We start from the raw sequence: 17110 nt of genomic DNA, 5'->3' as shown, positions 1-17110 counted from the left end.
GAGCTGATCAGGTCTCATCACACAAGTGAAGCATCATGGCAGGTTTGGGTGCTGTTCGCAGAAGGCAATCATCAGGAAGAACTGCAGTGCAGAAAAGGGTAGAAGTGGACCTGAAAAGCAAGAAACAGGCAAAGTCGTCGACCAGATACCACAACACAGCTGCCAATGGCTGTAAGGTCAGGTGCAGTCAGGCCTTGCAGTGAAACTTCTAAGAATGGAGAGCAGAAGGTGCAGGGAAGTCTGCAAGGCCACAAAACACGACCGCAATGGGAGAATAGTGGGGGCGACGAATAGCTGGTGGCGACACCAGGAAGGGCAGCACAGTAGGCGCAATGTGTGATGTGGAACCATCTGTTGGAGAATAAGGTGAATGGATGAGCTGGACATGACCTACACACAAGAAAGAAAGGGCCCAGGAGGGTATGAAGGAAATCGGGGATGGGAGAGGGGGTGGGGCAGGGGGAGAGGGGAAAGCGTCAGAAGCAGGCGGAAAGGAAGGCAGAGCGAAGAGTGCTGTGACAGACAGGAGGTGACATGTCTATGTCAGCACAGCTGGAAGGCTGGGAAACAACAGAGTGGTGTCATCATTAAATGGAGAAAGAGCAACAATGGAGTGGATGGACGCCAAGGACACAAAATGTGAAGGTCTGAAGAAGAGGGAGTATCGACCAGGCTGGCGTTACACAGTCTGATGGCGCACAGCATATGGGCCAGTGTATCATGTATACATTATACAAAACCTGTAAACTGACTCGCTCATTTCGATAAAAGAAACGTTCACATGATCAGTAGAACATGTTATTAACTAACTAAATAACTAACTAACTAAACATCATGTTAATCTTTCCAGTAGTATAGCTAAAAGAGAACTAGAGCAGTCTGCATTGTTGCCAGATTTTCTCCTCCTCCTACCCCCTACCCCCTCTCTCTCCACATCTGCCTTGTCATACACTCACTGTCCCTGCCCATTCCCTCACCACATCCCCATTCCCTCCCTCTCATCCTTCCCCCACTGCTCCATTCCCCTTCTCTTGTTCACCCACCGACCATGCCCCCTCCCCACCTCTTCTCCTCCCCCACCCATATGACATGATTCATGATGTCATGCATTGTTACCAGATTGCAGGCACACCTCTGACATTGATTAATTGTTCTGTGTAAAAAATTATGGTAAACTGGAAAATGGTAGGAAATTCAAATAGTACAAGTGTCTCCAGACATATGATATCACTGTAGAACTTAGGGTATTGCCTTAAGTATAAATTGGCATGAAATTTTCGGAAAATGAGATGGGGCATTGGTCTGTTAGTGTGAAATTCAAGGGCAATCTGTAGGACATCAGAACACAATGTACGGGTGTACCTGTGCATACGAGGACACTCTCAGGGATGCTACAATCGAAGGTGGTGAGCAGGGGACACTAGGACGTTCACTATGACATCATAATCCAACAAGAAAATCCAAGATGGCGGACAGGGGATCTGAGGACAAATCCAAGATGGTTTGTCTAGGGAAAGGAAGACAGCCTGTGTGGTTGGAAGATCAGTTGCTCCAAGTTTAAAATGGCGCAGAGATTCATAAAATCATCGGTTTTCCCCATTCTCTACAATTCACTTGCGCTATGATTAAACAATTCTACCAACCCCCTCCCTTCCCAAGGTCGCAGTGGCGATAACTGACACTCTAAGTTTGAAACCCAAGTGCTGACCTGTTCTATCTTTAAAACTGAATAACCCATATTTGGTTGTCAAACACTTGTCACTATCATATGTAGTGATACAGTTGTTCATTTACACCTTTATTATTGAAAGATATAACACAAAGTGGAGAGTTCCTTTCACAGAAATTTCACCATCAGGGCACGAGCGGCGTAAAGCCAAATGCTGTCAATGCCATACCAAGCTGGGTGGAGCTACGCTACCCTGTCTCCACACTTTGAGTTTCCAGTGAATCCAACGTAGGCACATGTCGTCGTGCCACCAGCATTGTCTAGTGCACCTGATACAAGGAGCAGATACGAAGTCAGCACGCTAAATTCATTTCAGACACAGAGTTACCACTATCACCAACGTCTGCACTACTCAACCCTTGGTACAGTGCAGCTATCAAAGTGGTGGTGTTCTTAGTAACTTTGCAGCTGATGCCTAAACCTCCAGATGACAGACACTCAGACAGGTAACAAACATGGCGTATCGATAGAGTATCAACAAAAACACCGATTTAGTTCGTGCTGTGTACTATCGTCCAGTAGCAGATGTGTAAACGGTAATTAAAAGTAACACCAGAAATCCGGAGTATAGGCAAACCGTATCTGTGAGATCATAATGTGAAGATCTCTGGTTGCCGGCATGGTAGCTCAGCGTGTTCAGTCAGAAGGTTAGCTGCCCTCTGTAATAAAATAAAAATTAATGAATAAATAGATCAACGATGAACTTGAGCAGGCGTCATGGGACGTCCGCCCAGACGAGATACAGCGACCAATAACGAACAAAACGTCATCAAAAAAGAAGCAGATGAGCCGGTAGAGCGTCAGATCGTTGTACTAAAGGTCACGAGTTCGAAACCCACTGATGGCGATTTTCTTTTTTTAAAGACTGCGCATGAAATTGTAGTATGCGGGAACATTTGTCTGCCTTGTGAAAGGACGTTTCATAGTTTGTAGTTGTGGTGTCACAGCCAGACACCACACTTGCTAGGTGGTAGCCTTTAAATCGGCCGCGGTCTGTTAGTATACGTCGGACCCGCGTGTCGCCACTGTCAGTGATTGCAGACCGAGCGGCACCACACGGCAGGTCTAGAGAGACGTACTAGCACTCGCCCCAGTTGTACATCCGACTTAGCCAGAGATGGATCACTGACAAATACGCTCTCGTTTGCCGAGACGATAGTTAGCATAGCCTTCAGCTACGTCATTTGCTACGACCTAGCAAGGCGCCATAGCATTTGATATTATTTTGTATTGTGGTTGTAACATGTACCGTCAAGAGAGATGTTCTACAATTGTGGATTAAAGTTAAGTATTATATCAACTACGTACTTTATTTGCTACTATTAATTCCTTTAACTGTTCCAGACCTCACGCCAATCTGTGTGAGCTTAACGCGTGCCTTTCGGCATCCTCTCATTGTGACTTGGCTGTCTTGCCAAGTCACAACAGTAGTAATGTTGTTTTGGCAGTCTGCTTCGCTAGATTAGTTGAAAGGAGCAGTCCTATAGAGTACATTGTATAGATAGGTGTGATGTTATCTGTTCAAATGTACGCTACAGGTTTGATACTTTCAATTAATGAAGCGAAGGCAGACTGCTTTAACAAGATTACTACAAACTATGAAACGCCCTTTCACAAGGCAGAAAAATGTTCTCCCATATAACAATTTCACACGTATCTGTTAAATAAAATTACGACCAGTTCGTTTGGAACTCGGGATCTTTAGCACAACAGTCCGACGCGCTACCAAGTCACCTGCCAGAGAATACGTCACGTTTAGAACTCACAGATATGGTTTGCCTATACTCTGTAGTAGTGGCGTTACTTTTAATAACCGTTTCTTCTACTGGACGACAGCACACACCACATACTAAATCGGTGTTTTGGAGATTTGGGCGTGAGTACAAGTGACAGTAAACACATGGTTGAAGGCATGTCCTCAGATCATTAGTTCAATGTTTTCGTAAATTTTGAAAACCAACGATTTTATGATATGAAGGTAGTGCTTTCAGACCGTGAATGGTACCAATCATGTCAGAATTCAGCACAAATAACTGCAATGCTCAATGATGAATGTTCGACGTTCAAATGCCTACATTGTTACTGGATTGCCTGGATTGTGGCGTGCACTTCGGGTTTTTTTAGGCTAGGCAGTAGTGCGAGGTGTCCTAATGAGCACTCACCAGTCGACGTGCAGGCAGGGAAATCAGGACGCGCTCAGTGTAAAGACACTTCAGCTATCAAGATATTAGCCGTAAATTTTCAGAGTGTTCGGTATAAAGTTCCTGAATTTACTGCCCTCCAGGAAGCGTGTGGCGCCCAAATTATTCTCGGAACTGAGACATGGCTGAACCCTGAGATAGGAAGTTCTGAAATATTTAGTGAGGGTTTGAACGTCTATCGGAAAGACAGATTAGACACCGTAGGAGGTGGTGTCTTCATTGCAGTTGACAAAAATATTGTGCCTACTGAGTTCGAAGTAGAGTGTGATTGTGAAGTTATCTGGACACGTTTAACAGGGCTAGGGGAAATAAAGTTAATTGTGGGGTGTTATTACCGGTCACCAGACTCCACCGTGACAGTTCTAGAATCATTCGAAGGGAGTCTACATTCTGTATCGCAGAAGTACTCTGATCATGCTATATTAGTCGGAGGCGACTTCAACCTACCTAGTATAGACTGGGATGTCTATGGATTCATTACAGGTGGTCCAGACAAGCCGTCGTGTGAATTACCTTTGAATACATTATCCGAAAACTGTCTTGAGCAGCTAAATCGACAGCCAACGCGTAATGGAAATATTTTAGATCTGGTAGCCACGAACAGACCAGACCTCATCGACGGTGTCAGTGTTGTGACAGGGATTAGTGATCATGATGTAGTCATTACGACTATGGTTACGAAAGTTAAAAAGTCAATCAAGAAGGCTAGGAGAGTATTCCTACTAGAAAGAGCAGATAAGCAGTTGTTAGCATCCCACTTAGTAAATGAATCGACTTCATTTACTTTCGGTACGATGGACGTGGAAGAATTATGGGCAGATTTTAAACACATTTTAAATGAACAAGTATGTGCCGAAAAAGTGGGTTACGGACGGAAAAGACAAACCGCGGTTTAACAGTGCAATTCGGAGAATGCCCAGGAAGCAAAGACAGTTGCACTCGCAGTACAAGAAAGATCGGGAGAATGAGGACAGGCAAAAGTTAGTAGAGATTCGTGCTGCTGTAAAAAGAGCGATGAGGGAAGCATTCAACCACTACCACCGTCATACCTTAGCAAAAGATGTTGCTGAAAACCCAAGGAAATTCTGGTCTTACGTAAAATCGGGAAGCGGATCGAAGGCTTCCATCCAGTCGCTCACTGATCAGTCTGGGCTGGCAACGGAAGACAGCAAAACGAAAGCTTAAATTTTAAATTTAGCATTTGAGAAATCTTTCACGCAGGAGGATCGTACAAACATACCGCCGTTTGAGTCTCGTACAGGTTCCCGTATGGAGGACATAGTGATAGGCATCCATGGGGTTGTGAAGCAGCTGAATGGGTTGAAAATAAATAAATCGCCAGATCCTGATGGTATTCCAATTCGGTTTTACAGAGAGTGCTCTACTGCATTCGCTCCTTACTCAGCTTGCATTTATCGCGAACCTCTTGCCCAACGCAAAGCTCCGAGCGACTGAAAAAAAGCGCAGGTGACGCTTGTATATAAGAAGGGTAGAAGGACGGATCCTCAAAATTACAAACCAATATCCTTAACATCGGTTTGTTGCAGGATTCTCGAACATATTCTCAGTTCGAATATAATGAATTTCCTTGGGACAGAGAAGTTGCTGTCCATGCATCAGCACGGCTTTAGAAAGCATCGCTCCTGCGAAACACAACTCGCCCTTTTTTCACATTATGTCCTGCGAACCATGGATGAAGGGTATCAGACGGATGCTATATTCCTTGACTTCCGGAAAGCGTTTGACTCGGTGCCCCACTGCAGACTCCTAACTAAGGTACGAGCATATGGGATTGGTTCCCTAGTATGTGAGTGGCTCGAAGACTTCTTAAATAATAGAACCCAGTACGTTGTTCTCGATGGTGAGAGTCCATAGGAGGTGAGGGTATCATCTGGAGTGCCCCAGGGAAGTGTGGTAGGTCCGCTGTTGTTTTCTATCTACATAAATGATCTTTTGGATAGGGTGGATAGCAATGTGCGGCTGTTTGCTGATGATGCTGTGGTGTACGGGAAGGCGTCGTCATTGAGTGAATGTAGGAGGTTACTAGATGAATTGGACAGGATTTTTGATTGGTGTAAAGAACGGCAGCTAACTCTAAATATATATAAATGTAAATTAATGCAGATGAATAGGAAAAAGAATCCTGTAATGTTTGAATGCTCCATTAGTAGTGTAGCGCCTGACACGATAACGTCGATTAAATATTTTGGCGTAACATTGCAAAGCGATATGAAGTGGGACAGGCATGTAATGGCAGTTGTGGGGAAGGTGGATAGTCGTCTTTGGTTCATTGGTAGAATTTTGGTAAGATGTGGTTCATCTGTAAAGGAGACCGCTTATAAAACACTAATACGACCTATTCTTGAGTACTGCTCGAGCGTTTGGGATCCCTATCAGGTCGGTTTGAGGGAGGACATAGAAGCAATTCAGAGACGGGCTGCTAGATTTGTTACTGGTAGGTTTGATCATCACTCGAGTGTTACGGAAATGCTTCAGAAACTCGGGTGGGAGTCTCTAAAGGGAAAGGAAGCGTTCTTTTCGTGAATCGCTACTGAAGAAATTTAGAGAACCAGCATTTGAGGCTGACTGCAGTACAATTTTACTGCCGCCAACTTACATTTCGCGAAAAGACCACACAGATAAGAGAGATTAGGGCTCGTACCGAGGCATATAGCCAGTTATTTTTCCCTCGTTCTGTTTGGGAGTGAAACAGGGAGAGTAGATGCTAGTTGTGATACGAGGTACCCTCCGCCACGCCCCGTATGATGGATTGCGGAGTATGTATGTAGATGTAGATATAGGACTTTCATACAAAATGTGTTGGGGGCTACCCAAGAACAGTGAAAATATACAACAACGTTAATACCACATAGTCCATTCACTAACAGGAATCTACAGTCACCAACATAATGTGTGCTACCTCAGCCATCCAGTGTGCAGTGTATGATCGCCTTGGATGCTGAGAGTATGGTGACGGATTTTTTGGAAATGCATGGCATGCGTTTACTAATATTACAAATCAGAAAAATTCAGAGGAGGCCTTTGCTACTAATTTCGATTTATGTTGTGCTTCAGTATACAGCTCCATTAGCAACATCATTACCTGGCATTGCTAGAGAAATATGTACATTTTTCTATATATGGTATTTGTATACTTTAAATTGTTAGCTCAAGCTTAAAAAGAGAAAACATCATCTTTCTAAACTGTGTTTCATATCATAAAAAACTTCAAACATGTTGAATAAATTCTCCAGTTCATATAACAAAAGTATATTTGACATACAGAGTGATTTACATGTCCAGTAATCTAGACAAAGAGGCGACCGTGTAACACTGACGTATAGGCAGGAGCATGTAGTAGAACTTTTATGTAAGTACAAACGAATAGTTGTCCATGTACAGCATGCATCTACACCTGGTAGGCAAGTTCTTGATGTAAGGAGCAGTGACTTTACACTCCAGGTGTATCAAAGAGATATAGCACATTTTTACATGAGATAAATCTTGATAATTCAGCTGTTGCAATGCCATAGGGTAATGGAGCATTAGCAGCTGTAACAAAATACCTCATGTTACACGAAAATTATTACAAAATGCCCCATTTTACAAAAGAAGATGTAACAAATTGGCTTCCATTATTTATAAATGTTATACAGCTTTACATAGTGAACTCTCAAAACTAAGTACCTCAGACAGGTGAAGTAAAAGAGTACACAGTACCTACAGACTGACTTTACAGTTCAAGTCGTCACTATGTCGAAAGCACTTAACACATCTTCAGTGAGATGAAACTTATATAAAAACTTAACTGATGCAGTGTCTTAAAGAGTGAGAGGGTTAACAGTCCAAGCATTTTGTAGCTGCTGTTGGACTTAGTAGTTCATTATTAGAAGTATGAAACATACAAAATATCTGTGTGAGTGAGAGATCACGATCAAGAAAACTTTCTGCAGCTACAGTGGAATCGTTCTTTGACTTCATAAACTACATTTCTTACGGACAATACTATGCATTATATTTTATGTGCCAAATTGGACTCATATCAATGCCATCAGAAACCTTTTCATTTTGTGTCACACAGTATCGATGATGTAACGTACAGAAATGTGCTTTTAAGCAATGATTACCATTTCTCAAAAAGAGGCAGTAAATATCATAATTATTTCTTTACAACTATTTCACTTTGTTATCAATATTTCGGCATCTGACATAGAAATCCAGTGGAAATATCTGATTTCATTGCACTTTTTACAAAACGTATAAAACCAGCAATAGCTTAGAAAGGAAAAACGTTTGTGTGCTTCAGTAAAATCGTCAAAAGACTCTGGATTGTTTCGATGTCTTTTTACAACTGAGGTGCATTGGGACGCAGCACAGCGATTGATAATGTTTGGTGGCCAGCATCCTCTGAGCAGTGCAGTCTCACTCACGCCTCTGCTCTGAGTAGACATAAGGGCAGCCAGTTGTCGGCTGTCTGCCTGCATCTCATCAGAAGGCGATTCTCACAAAAGAATCACGTTTAAGGTACGTGAGCGGAGTTATTCCGCCTGTAAATGGCTTATGCAGCTAGTTTATTGATTTCCACTCTTGTAAAAATGTCATTCTTTTTTAATCACGTACACTGTTCAGGTACAACATAATGGCCACCTACCTAGTAGCCGGTATGTCCACCTTTGTCACGGATAACAGTAGCGACTCAGCGTGATTTGGAAGGAATGACGCCTTGGTAGGTCACTGGAGTGAGTTGACACCGTATCCACACACACAGGTCACCTAATTCTCTTAACTCCGTAGAGGTGGTCGATGACCTCTGATGACACATTCAATCACATCCCAGATATGTTTGATCGGGTTTGGACCTGAGAAGTTGGGGGGGGGGGGGGGCAGCACATCAATTGCAACTCGCCACTGTGTACCTCGAACCACCCCATCACACTGCTGAGCTCGTGACACGGCCCATCACCTTGTTGATAAATGTCACTGCCATCTGGATACATGATCGTTATGAAGGGATGTATGTGGTGTGATACTTCCTTGGTTACCATGGTGCCTTGCACGAGCTCCACTGGACCTATTGATGCCCAAGTGAACGTTCCTCAGAAAATAATGGACTCACTGCCAGCTTGTGTCTGTCCAGCAGTACAGGTGTCAAGGAGCTATTCCCCTGGAAGGCTACCGATTCACGCCCTCCCATCGGTATGATGAAGATGTGGTTTCATCAGACCATGCAACGCCCTGCCACTGCGCCAACGTTCAGTGCCAATGGCTGTTTGCCAATTTCAGTAGTAGTTCCCAATGTTGTGATGTTTACATTGGCATATGCATGGGCCACTGGCCGTGGAGACTCATCGTTAGGTATGTTCGGTGCACTGTGTGTTCAGACACTCTTGTACCCTGCCCAGGAGTTAAAGTCTGATGTTAGTTCCGCTACAGTTAGCCGCCTATCCTGTTTTTCAAGTCTGCCCAGGCTATGACATCCAACGTCGATAATGAGGGATGGTCGCCAAACCTCACGATGTCCGGTTGGCTTCACCACTTGTCGAAGACACTCATCGCAGTACTCCTTTAACATCTGGCAAGTCGTGCAGTTTCCGAAATGCTCGTGCCGAGACATCAGGCCGGCTGGAGTGGCCGAGCGGTTCTAGGCGCTACAGTCAGGAACCGCGCGACCGCTACGGTCGCAGGTTCGAATCCTGCCGCGGGCATGGGTATGCATGGTGTCCTTAGGTTAGTTAGGTTTAAGTAGTTCTGTTCTAGGGGACTGATGACCTCAGAAGTTAAGCCCCATAGTGCTCAGAGCCATTTGAACCATTTCTGGGACATCACATTCAGCCTTCGGTCAAACTCAGATACATGGCGCTCCTCCCCCATTCTACACGTGGACAGCACGCAGACTGATACTATGCGCACAGGTTTGTGACTGACTAACAGTCATTCCACCTCAGGCGATGTTCCTATCGCCTGGACGTGTTTATATCAATGGTAGGTCGGTAGTCATAACGTTCTGACCGATCAGTGTGTATTTGCCATGCTGTTCAGGGTTATAACTCGACTTGTAAAAAGGAAAATTGTGTTTCATTCTTCATTTTCGTTGGTAAGTGGCTGCAGCACATACGAAAGACGAGTTTCTAGAATAACTTGTGACAAGCAATTACCACAATTTTCATCATAGCTTTCGTCCACCCCACACATAAATTTTTATGAATTTAAAGAACCAGCTCTTCTCACGATTTCTCACCCATTGTACAAGTCTTCCCCCAGGATGACAGGTGAGCATCTCCCTTTTTCATAGATTGCCCGCCGCGCCAAATGGCCGCGCGGTTTGAGGCGCCATTCACGACAGAGGTTCGAATCCTCCTTCGGGCATGAGTGTTTGTATTGTTCTTAGCATAAGTTAGTTTAAGTTAGTTTGAGTAGTGCGTAAGCCTAGGGACCGACCACCTAAGCAGCTTGGTCCCTTACTAATTCACACACACACACACACACGCACACACACACACACACACACATATACATTGCCCTTACAGAATTAAACGTGTGGGTTATAGTTCAATTTTAAACTGGGAAGAATTTTCAGTTTCCCTGACAGTTTCAATGTGCGGTAACGCACAAGTGTGCTTCTCGCGTTTCAAATTCTCCTACTCCGCCTGCCATTTTAATTTAGGTCTAATGGGCCGCGACTGCAGAGACATTACAAACAATATCACATCATGTTAGGCATTTCAATTGGCAGTACGCATTGTGCATTTATTTCCAGTGCGACCAGGTGGCTTTTGCTAGCGGCAGTGGCAGGATAACTCTGGCGTTGGTCCAGCCCAGACTGACAACGCACTCACGATTCATGATGCATGGCTACATGCGGCTTACAGCCTGGTGGTGAACTTTGCAAGTATGGCAGAGGGCCCTCCCCAGTGTTATATTCGCTTAAATAACAAAGGTGCAAGTGAATACATATCCCATATAGGAATCGTCCAAGACTGCAAAATAGCTATTAGTTGCTGCATTCACCTCCTCGTTTGAATAAAATCTTTCGCTCGCCAGCCATTTCTTCAAATTGGGGAACAAATAGTAGTCCGAGGGAGAATAGGGGGATGTGAAACGAGTTGGAATCCTATTTCCATTAATTTTTCGACCACAACTGCTGAGGTGTGTGCTGGTGCATTGTGGTGATGGAAAAGGACTTCTTTGCGGTCCAATTGCCGGTGCTTTTCATGCAGCTCGGTTTCCAAACGGTCCAATAAGGATGAATAATATGCACCTGTAATTTTTTTACCCTTTTCCAGATAGTCGATGAGGATCGACCCTTACGAATGCCAAAAGACAGTCACCTTAACCTTTCCGGCCGAAGGAATGGTCTTCACCTTTTTTGGTGCAGATTATCCCTTGGTAACCCATTGTTTAGATTGTTGTTTGGTCTCAGGGGTATAGTAATGTATCGATGTTTCATCCACAGTGACGAAACGACGCTTAAAGTCCTATGGATTCTTCCTGAACAGCTGCAAACCATCCTTGCAACACTTCACACGATTCCGTGGTCAAGCGTGAGCAATGGCAGAACCCATCTTGCTGATGGGTTTCCCATCTCCAAATGTTTATGCAAAATATTATGTACCCGTTCATTCGAGATGCCCACAGCACTGGCACTATCACGCATCTTGACTCTTCCGTCATCCATCACCATATCCTGGATTTTATCAATGATTTCTGGAGTTGTAACTTCCACAGGGCGTCCAGAACGTTCAGCATCACTTGTGCCCATATGGGCAGTCTGAAAATTTTGAAACCACTTATAAACTGTTCTAATCGAAGGTGCAGAGACATCGTAATGTTTATCAAGCTTCTCATTGGTCTCCTGAGGCTTTTTGAATTTCATAAAGAAATGTTTAATCAGCACACGACATTGTTTTTTGTCCATTTTTTGACAATCACTCGACTTCCTTAATTCACACTAATGCCAAACAAAAACAAATAGACCAATACGGCTGAAACTTTGTGTGCGTTCTTTCCAAAGATGCTACCAACTGCTGGCCTGAGTGGCCTGGCGATTCTAGGCGCTACAGTCTGGAACCGCGCGACAGCTACGATCGCAGGTTCGAATCCTGCCTCTGGCGTGGATGTGTGTGATGTCCTTAGTTAGGTTTAAGTAGTTCTAAGTTCTAGGGGACTGATGACCTCAGAAGTTAAGTCCCATAGTGCTCGGAGCCATTTGAACCATTTGCTACTAACGAAACATGACCGCGCTACGCGCCGGTGGTGCCATCTCTCGAACTTTGCACGAACTTTTCAAACGCCCCTTGTATAATGACGAGTATTTGACAGCAACATGTGAGACATTCCGTTTTAAAGGTAGAACAAGTCAGCTCTCTGGATTCAAACGAAAGTTGACAATTATCGGAACTGCAATTTTGGAGGAGTGGGGGAGGAATTGTTTAAGCATAGTACAAGCGTATCATGTCCAAGAGTGAACAGTACCATCATCAGAATGGGGAAAACCGATGATTTTTCGAATGTCTGGCCATTTTCAGATTAGATTAAGGGATCCTACAACCATCAGGTCGTCCTTATTTCCATATGTCCACCATCTTAGATGTAAGTGACATGGCGTCTATGTAGACTGTCCTCATATCTCCAGGTCACTATCTGGGGTCGCCGTCTTGGATTGTAATATCATACCTACTGTCCTCGTATCCGCAGACCGTCATCTTGGATCACAATCTTGTAGTCTCAGGCCATAGAGACTGTCCTTGTATCCTCAGTTCGTCAGCTTACATTGCTTCCTTTGATTCTGACGTCGTACATACATTTTGGTTTAGAATATTATGATGTTGTGGCGAAGGGCTTTAAATGTCTACGAGCACTGTAAACATGTACCTCCAAACAAACATAATATTTATCATGTTACTTTGATTTACCATGGACTCTATCTTCGAAAATAACATACAAAATCAAAATCCATTCCAACATATAGATTTTCAACACATGTTAAAAACACATTCGATAACATAGTGTATACTTTTCACACAGGGAGAAACAAGGACTTGAAAACCTGAAGGCACCCAATATGAGATGCGATCCCAGAATCCATAAGACTGACATTCCCATGAGGTGAATAGTGATAGTGTACCTCCTACAAACCTACTAACAGCGCAGATGGAATCTCTGTTCATTCAGTATTGTACATCTGATAATAGTAGGACAACAAAAAATTGCTATTTAGGTAAAAACACAACAGATAATAAAGAAATCATGTACAACTACGTTGCTTTGCTTCGATTTAGGAAAACTGTACATTATCATTACATTAACATCACTGTTAACGAGGTAATTAAACTAATTGAAGAAAACCTGATGAAACACAAGCAGCATCCTCAGCAACATGTGGATGAAACAATAACATTGTTACAGTTAATAATACAACAAAACTGTTTTGAATTCAATTAGGAGTACTACGATCAAGGATGTTTACCTATGGGTATACCTATTTCAGGAACACTAGCCAACATCTTCATGAATCATACCGAAAAACTAGTATTTGAAATTCTGTCAACAAAGAGAGGTTACAACGTCATCTACTGATACAAGTAGATGGATGACATAATATACACTGAAGAGCCAAAGAAACTGGTGGACTTGCCAAATATCATGTACGGCCCTCGCGAACACGCAGAGGTGTTGCAACACAGCGTTGCATGGACTCGATTAATGTCTGGAGTACTGCTGAAGAGAAATGACACCATGGGAGCAGGGCTATCCATAAATCCGTAAGAGTACGACAGGGTGGACATCTCTTCTGAACAGCACGTTGCAATGCATCCCAAATATGATCAATAATGTTCATGTCTAGGGAATTTGGTGGCCGGCGAAAGTGTTTAAACTCAAAAGCGTGTTTCTGGAGCTACTCTGAGGCAATTCTGGACGTGTGGGGTCTCGCCTTGTCCTGCTGGAATTGCCCTAGTCCGTCGGAATGCGAAATGCACTATGAACATGAGTGGATGCAGGTGATCAGACAGGATGCTAACATACGTGTCACCTGTCAGAGTCGTATCACTCCAACTGCACACCCCCCACACCATTACACAGACTCTGTCAGTTTGAACAGTCCCCTGCTGGCATGCAGGTACCATGGATTTATGATGTTGTCTCCATACCCGTGCACGTCCATTCACTCCATACAATTAGTAACGACAGACGTCCAACCAGGCAACAAGTTTCCAGTCATCAACAGTCCAATATCGGTGTTCACTGGCCCAGGCGAGACGTAAAGCTTTGTGTTGTGCAGTCATCAAGAGTACAGGAGTGGGACTTCGACTCCGAAAGCCCATATCGATGCTGTTTCGTTGAATGGTTCGCAGGCTGACACTTGCTGATTACCCAGCATTGAAATCTGTAGCAATTTGCGGAAGGGTTGCACTTCTGTCATTTTGAACGATTCTCTTCAGTCGGCGTGGGTCCTGCTGTCACAGGATCTTTTTTCGGCCGCCGTGACCCCAGAGATTTGATGTTTTACAGGATTCCTATATTCACAATACGCTCGTGGAATGGTAGTATGAGAAAATTCCACAATCGCTACCTGGGAAATGCTGTGTCCCATTGGTCGTGCACCGACTATAACACCACGTTCAAACTCACTTAAATCTTGGTAACCTGCCATTACAGCAGCAGTAACCAATCTAACAACTGCACCACTTCTTCTTCTCTTTCATTGTAGTTCAATTCCCCATTGGAGCCGGCCGGCAGCAGCATATGAGCTGCTCTTCAGCCGAAAGACGTAGAACATACAATAGAAGAATTTAAAAACAACATAAAGGAGAAAATATGGTGGACATAGATATAAAAAAGGGGGAACATTATGGAAGACAATAGACAAAAAGGGGCGACTGTAAAATGGAGGTAAAAACCATAAAAAAGTAGCGCACACAAAAAACCATACACTGGGACAATTAAAGGAACACAAGGCGAAGTATGACTAGCGCATAAAAGTATCGACAGTCGATGTACAGGAGAACAGCACCAAACACAACACTGACGTAGCACACTGATGACAAGGAGAACAATGGAGGATCTGCTGGCCGCAAGCAGATGAGGGGGAAGAGAAGAAGTGAGGGAGGGGAAGAGAGTGGTGGAGATGGGCGGGGGCGGGGGGGGGCTCGCCGAAGAGGTTGGAGGAGGGAAGGATGTGGGGGAGAGGAAAGAGATGAGGATGGGATGCAGGGACTGAAGAGGAGAAGAAGGAAAATCCGTTCTGGGAGAAGGAGGGGAGAGGAAAAGGGGGCCCTAGGGAGGGGGGGGGGAACAAGGTGTGGTTAGTTGGAATGAAGGGTATATGTCATGGCAAAATTCAACATCCGGGAGGGGAGGTGCTGGAAATTGCCCTGATGAAGGAAATGGAGGGTGTGGAGGTGGAGAGAGGAAGTGATACAGCGATACAACTGTGCCAGACACCTGTTGTCTTATATAGGCGTTGCTGAGCGCAGCGCCGTTTTCTGCCTGTTTACATAACTGTATTTGAATACGCATGTCTATACCAGTTTCTTTGGTGTTTCAATGCCTATGCTAGATCAGGCTCAGGACACATTGCAGCATATATGTAAGTAGTATGCACAACAACATAAAGTTTGTAGTAGAGGAAGAAGAAGAAAACAAACTCAACATTCTGGATATAACCAGAAGACATGACAAGCCCAACAATGACAGGACAACAGACACAATAAATAAAGTAACCTCAAGCCACCCACAGAGTCAAATTTAATGTCAGTTACATTTTAAAGAGGCCCAATGAAATTCCCCTAAACACATTCGATTACCAAAAGGAGGTAGAAACTGTAAACCACATGCAAAGTAAGTTAAACTTAAGGTAAACTTAACAAAAGAAGAAAGTTACAAATGAAGAAGCAGACAAATCAGGCCGACCAACACATATGGTGACAGACGGCCTGTCGCGGTTCTAGGCGCTTCAGTTCGGAACTGCACTTCCACTACAGTCGCAGGTTCGAGTCCTTCCTCGGTCATGGATGTGTGTGATGTCCTCAGGTTAGTTAGGTTTAAGTAGTTCTAAGTCTAGGGTACTGACGACCTCAGATAGGGCCGTTCGGGCTAGCAGCAACGTATGATGTGTTGGAGTCAGCAAAATCTTGCAGCCGTCTTCCTATATTGTGATTAATTATTAAACTGACTGTTACTTGCCAGGGAAGTGCACCAGTGGGCTGGCCGAAGTGGCCGAGCGGTTCTAGGCGCTACAGTCTGGAACCGCGCGACCGCTACAGTCGCAGGTTCGAATCCTACCTCAGACATGGATGTGTGTGCTGTCCTTAGGTAAGTTAAGTTTGAGTAGTTCTAAGTTCTAGGGGACTCAGAAGTTAAGTCCCATAGTGCTCAGAGCCATGTTTGTTCCTTAAAATTGGTTCTATCTGCAATTGTTTGTAATCCTGGCCCTAAGCCGTTAGTTGTTTGATGTGTTATGTGTGGCCTTCAGCCGAGGATTTACGTGAACCCCTTTTATAAGGCCTTCAGCAGTGTGTATTCTTTAAAGGAAAATTTTTTTATAAGAAGGAAGGGGTTTAGTTTAAATTGTTTGTATGACTTGTTTTTCAGGCCTTCAGGCGTTGTTTCAAATTTTTTGTGGCCTTCAGCCCTGCAATAAGTTAATATTTATTTAATTAGGCTTTTGGCCATTCTGTTATAAGTGTAAAAAGAAGCTTCTTGGTTAGAAAAAAATGTTTATTAATGTGTTTTAATTATAGTTGTCCTTCAGACGTGTAGTGTAGGCCTTCAGCCGCTAATTGTTTTCAATTGCATGTTTTCTTTTAAATGTTACCTTCTATTTTTAATTGCGTTTGATTTCTAAGCCAGGCCTTCAGCCATTCTCGTTTCTGGTACGGTTTTTGGACTTCAGCCCAGAAAGCATCTCAAGTTTTCTTTAACTAGGCCTTCAGCCGTATTGTCTAATTGTGATCTTTTAAAGCAATCTGTAAATAAGTGGTTCTTAGAAAAATAAAGTTGTGTGTTTGATTGTGCAACTCACAGTAACTGTTTACAGCACCATCCACAATCGTAACCTTATCCTGTGCGCTCTCTGAGTACCTGCCAACCAGGTTTCAATAATAATGAACTATGTTGCTTGGGGCCAGGTTGTGTATCTTGTTCGTACCTAAATAAGATCAGAAATATTTACAAAATAGGA

The 17110-nt window shown here is 43.8% G+C and overlaps 1 protein-coding gene across 1 annotated transcript in view; it reads right to left on the bottom strand.

Moving 5' to 3' along the window:
* LOC124788446 (beta-alanine transporter-like) overlaps nucleotides 1–17110 on the bottom strand; it is a 121485-nt gene that overhangs the window by 58867 nt on the left and 45508 nt on the right. The window lies entirely within an intron of this gene.

Source organism: Schistocerca piceifrons, chromosome 3, assembly GCF_021461385.2.
Source record: "Schistocerca piceifrons isolate TAMUIC-IGC-003096 chromosome 3, iqSchPice1.1, whole genome shotgun sequence".
In the NCBI taxonomy this organism is placed as follows: Eukaryota; Metazoa; Arthropoda; class Insecta; order Orthoptera; family Acrididae; genus Schistocerca; species Schistocerca piceifrons.
Note: the sequence above shows the minus strand (reverse complement) of the source record. Positions and strands in the feature narration are given on the sequence as shown.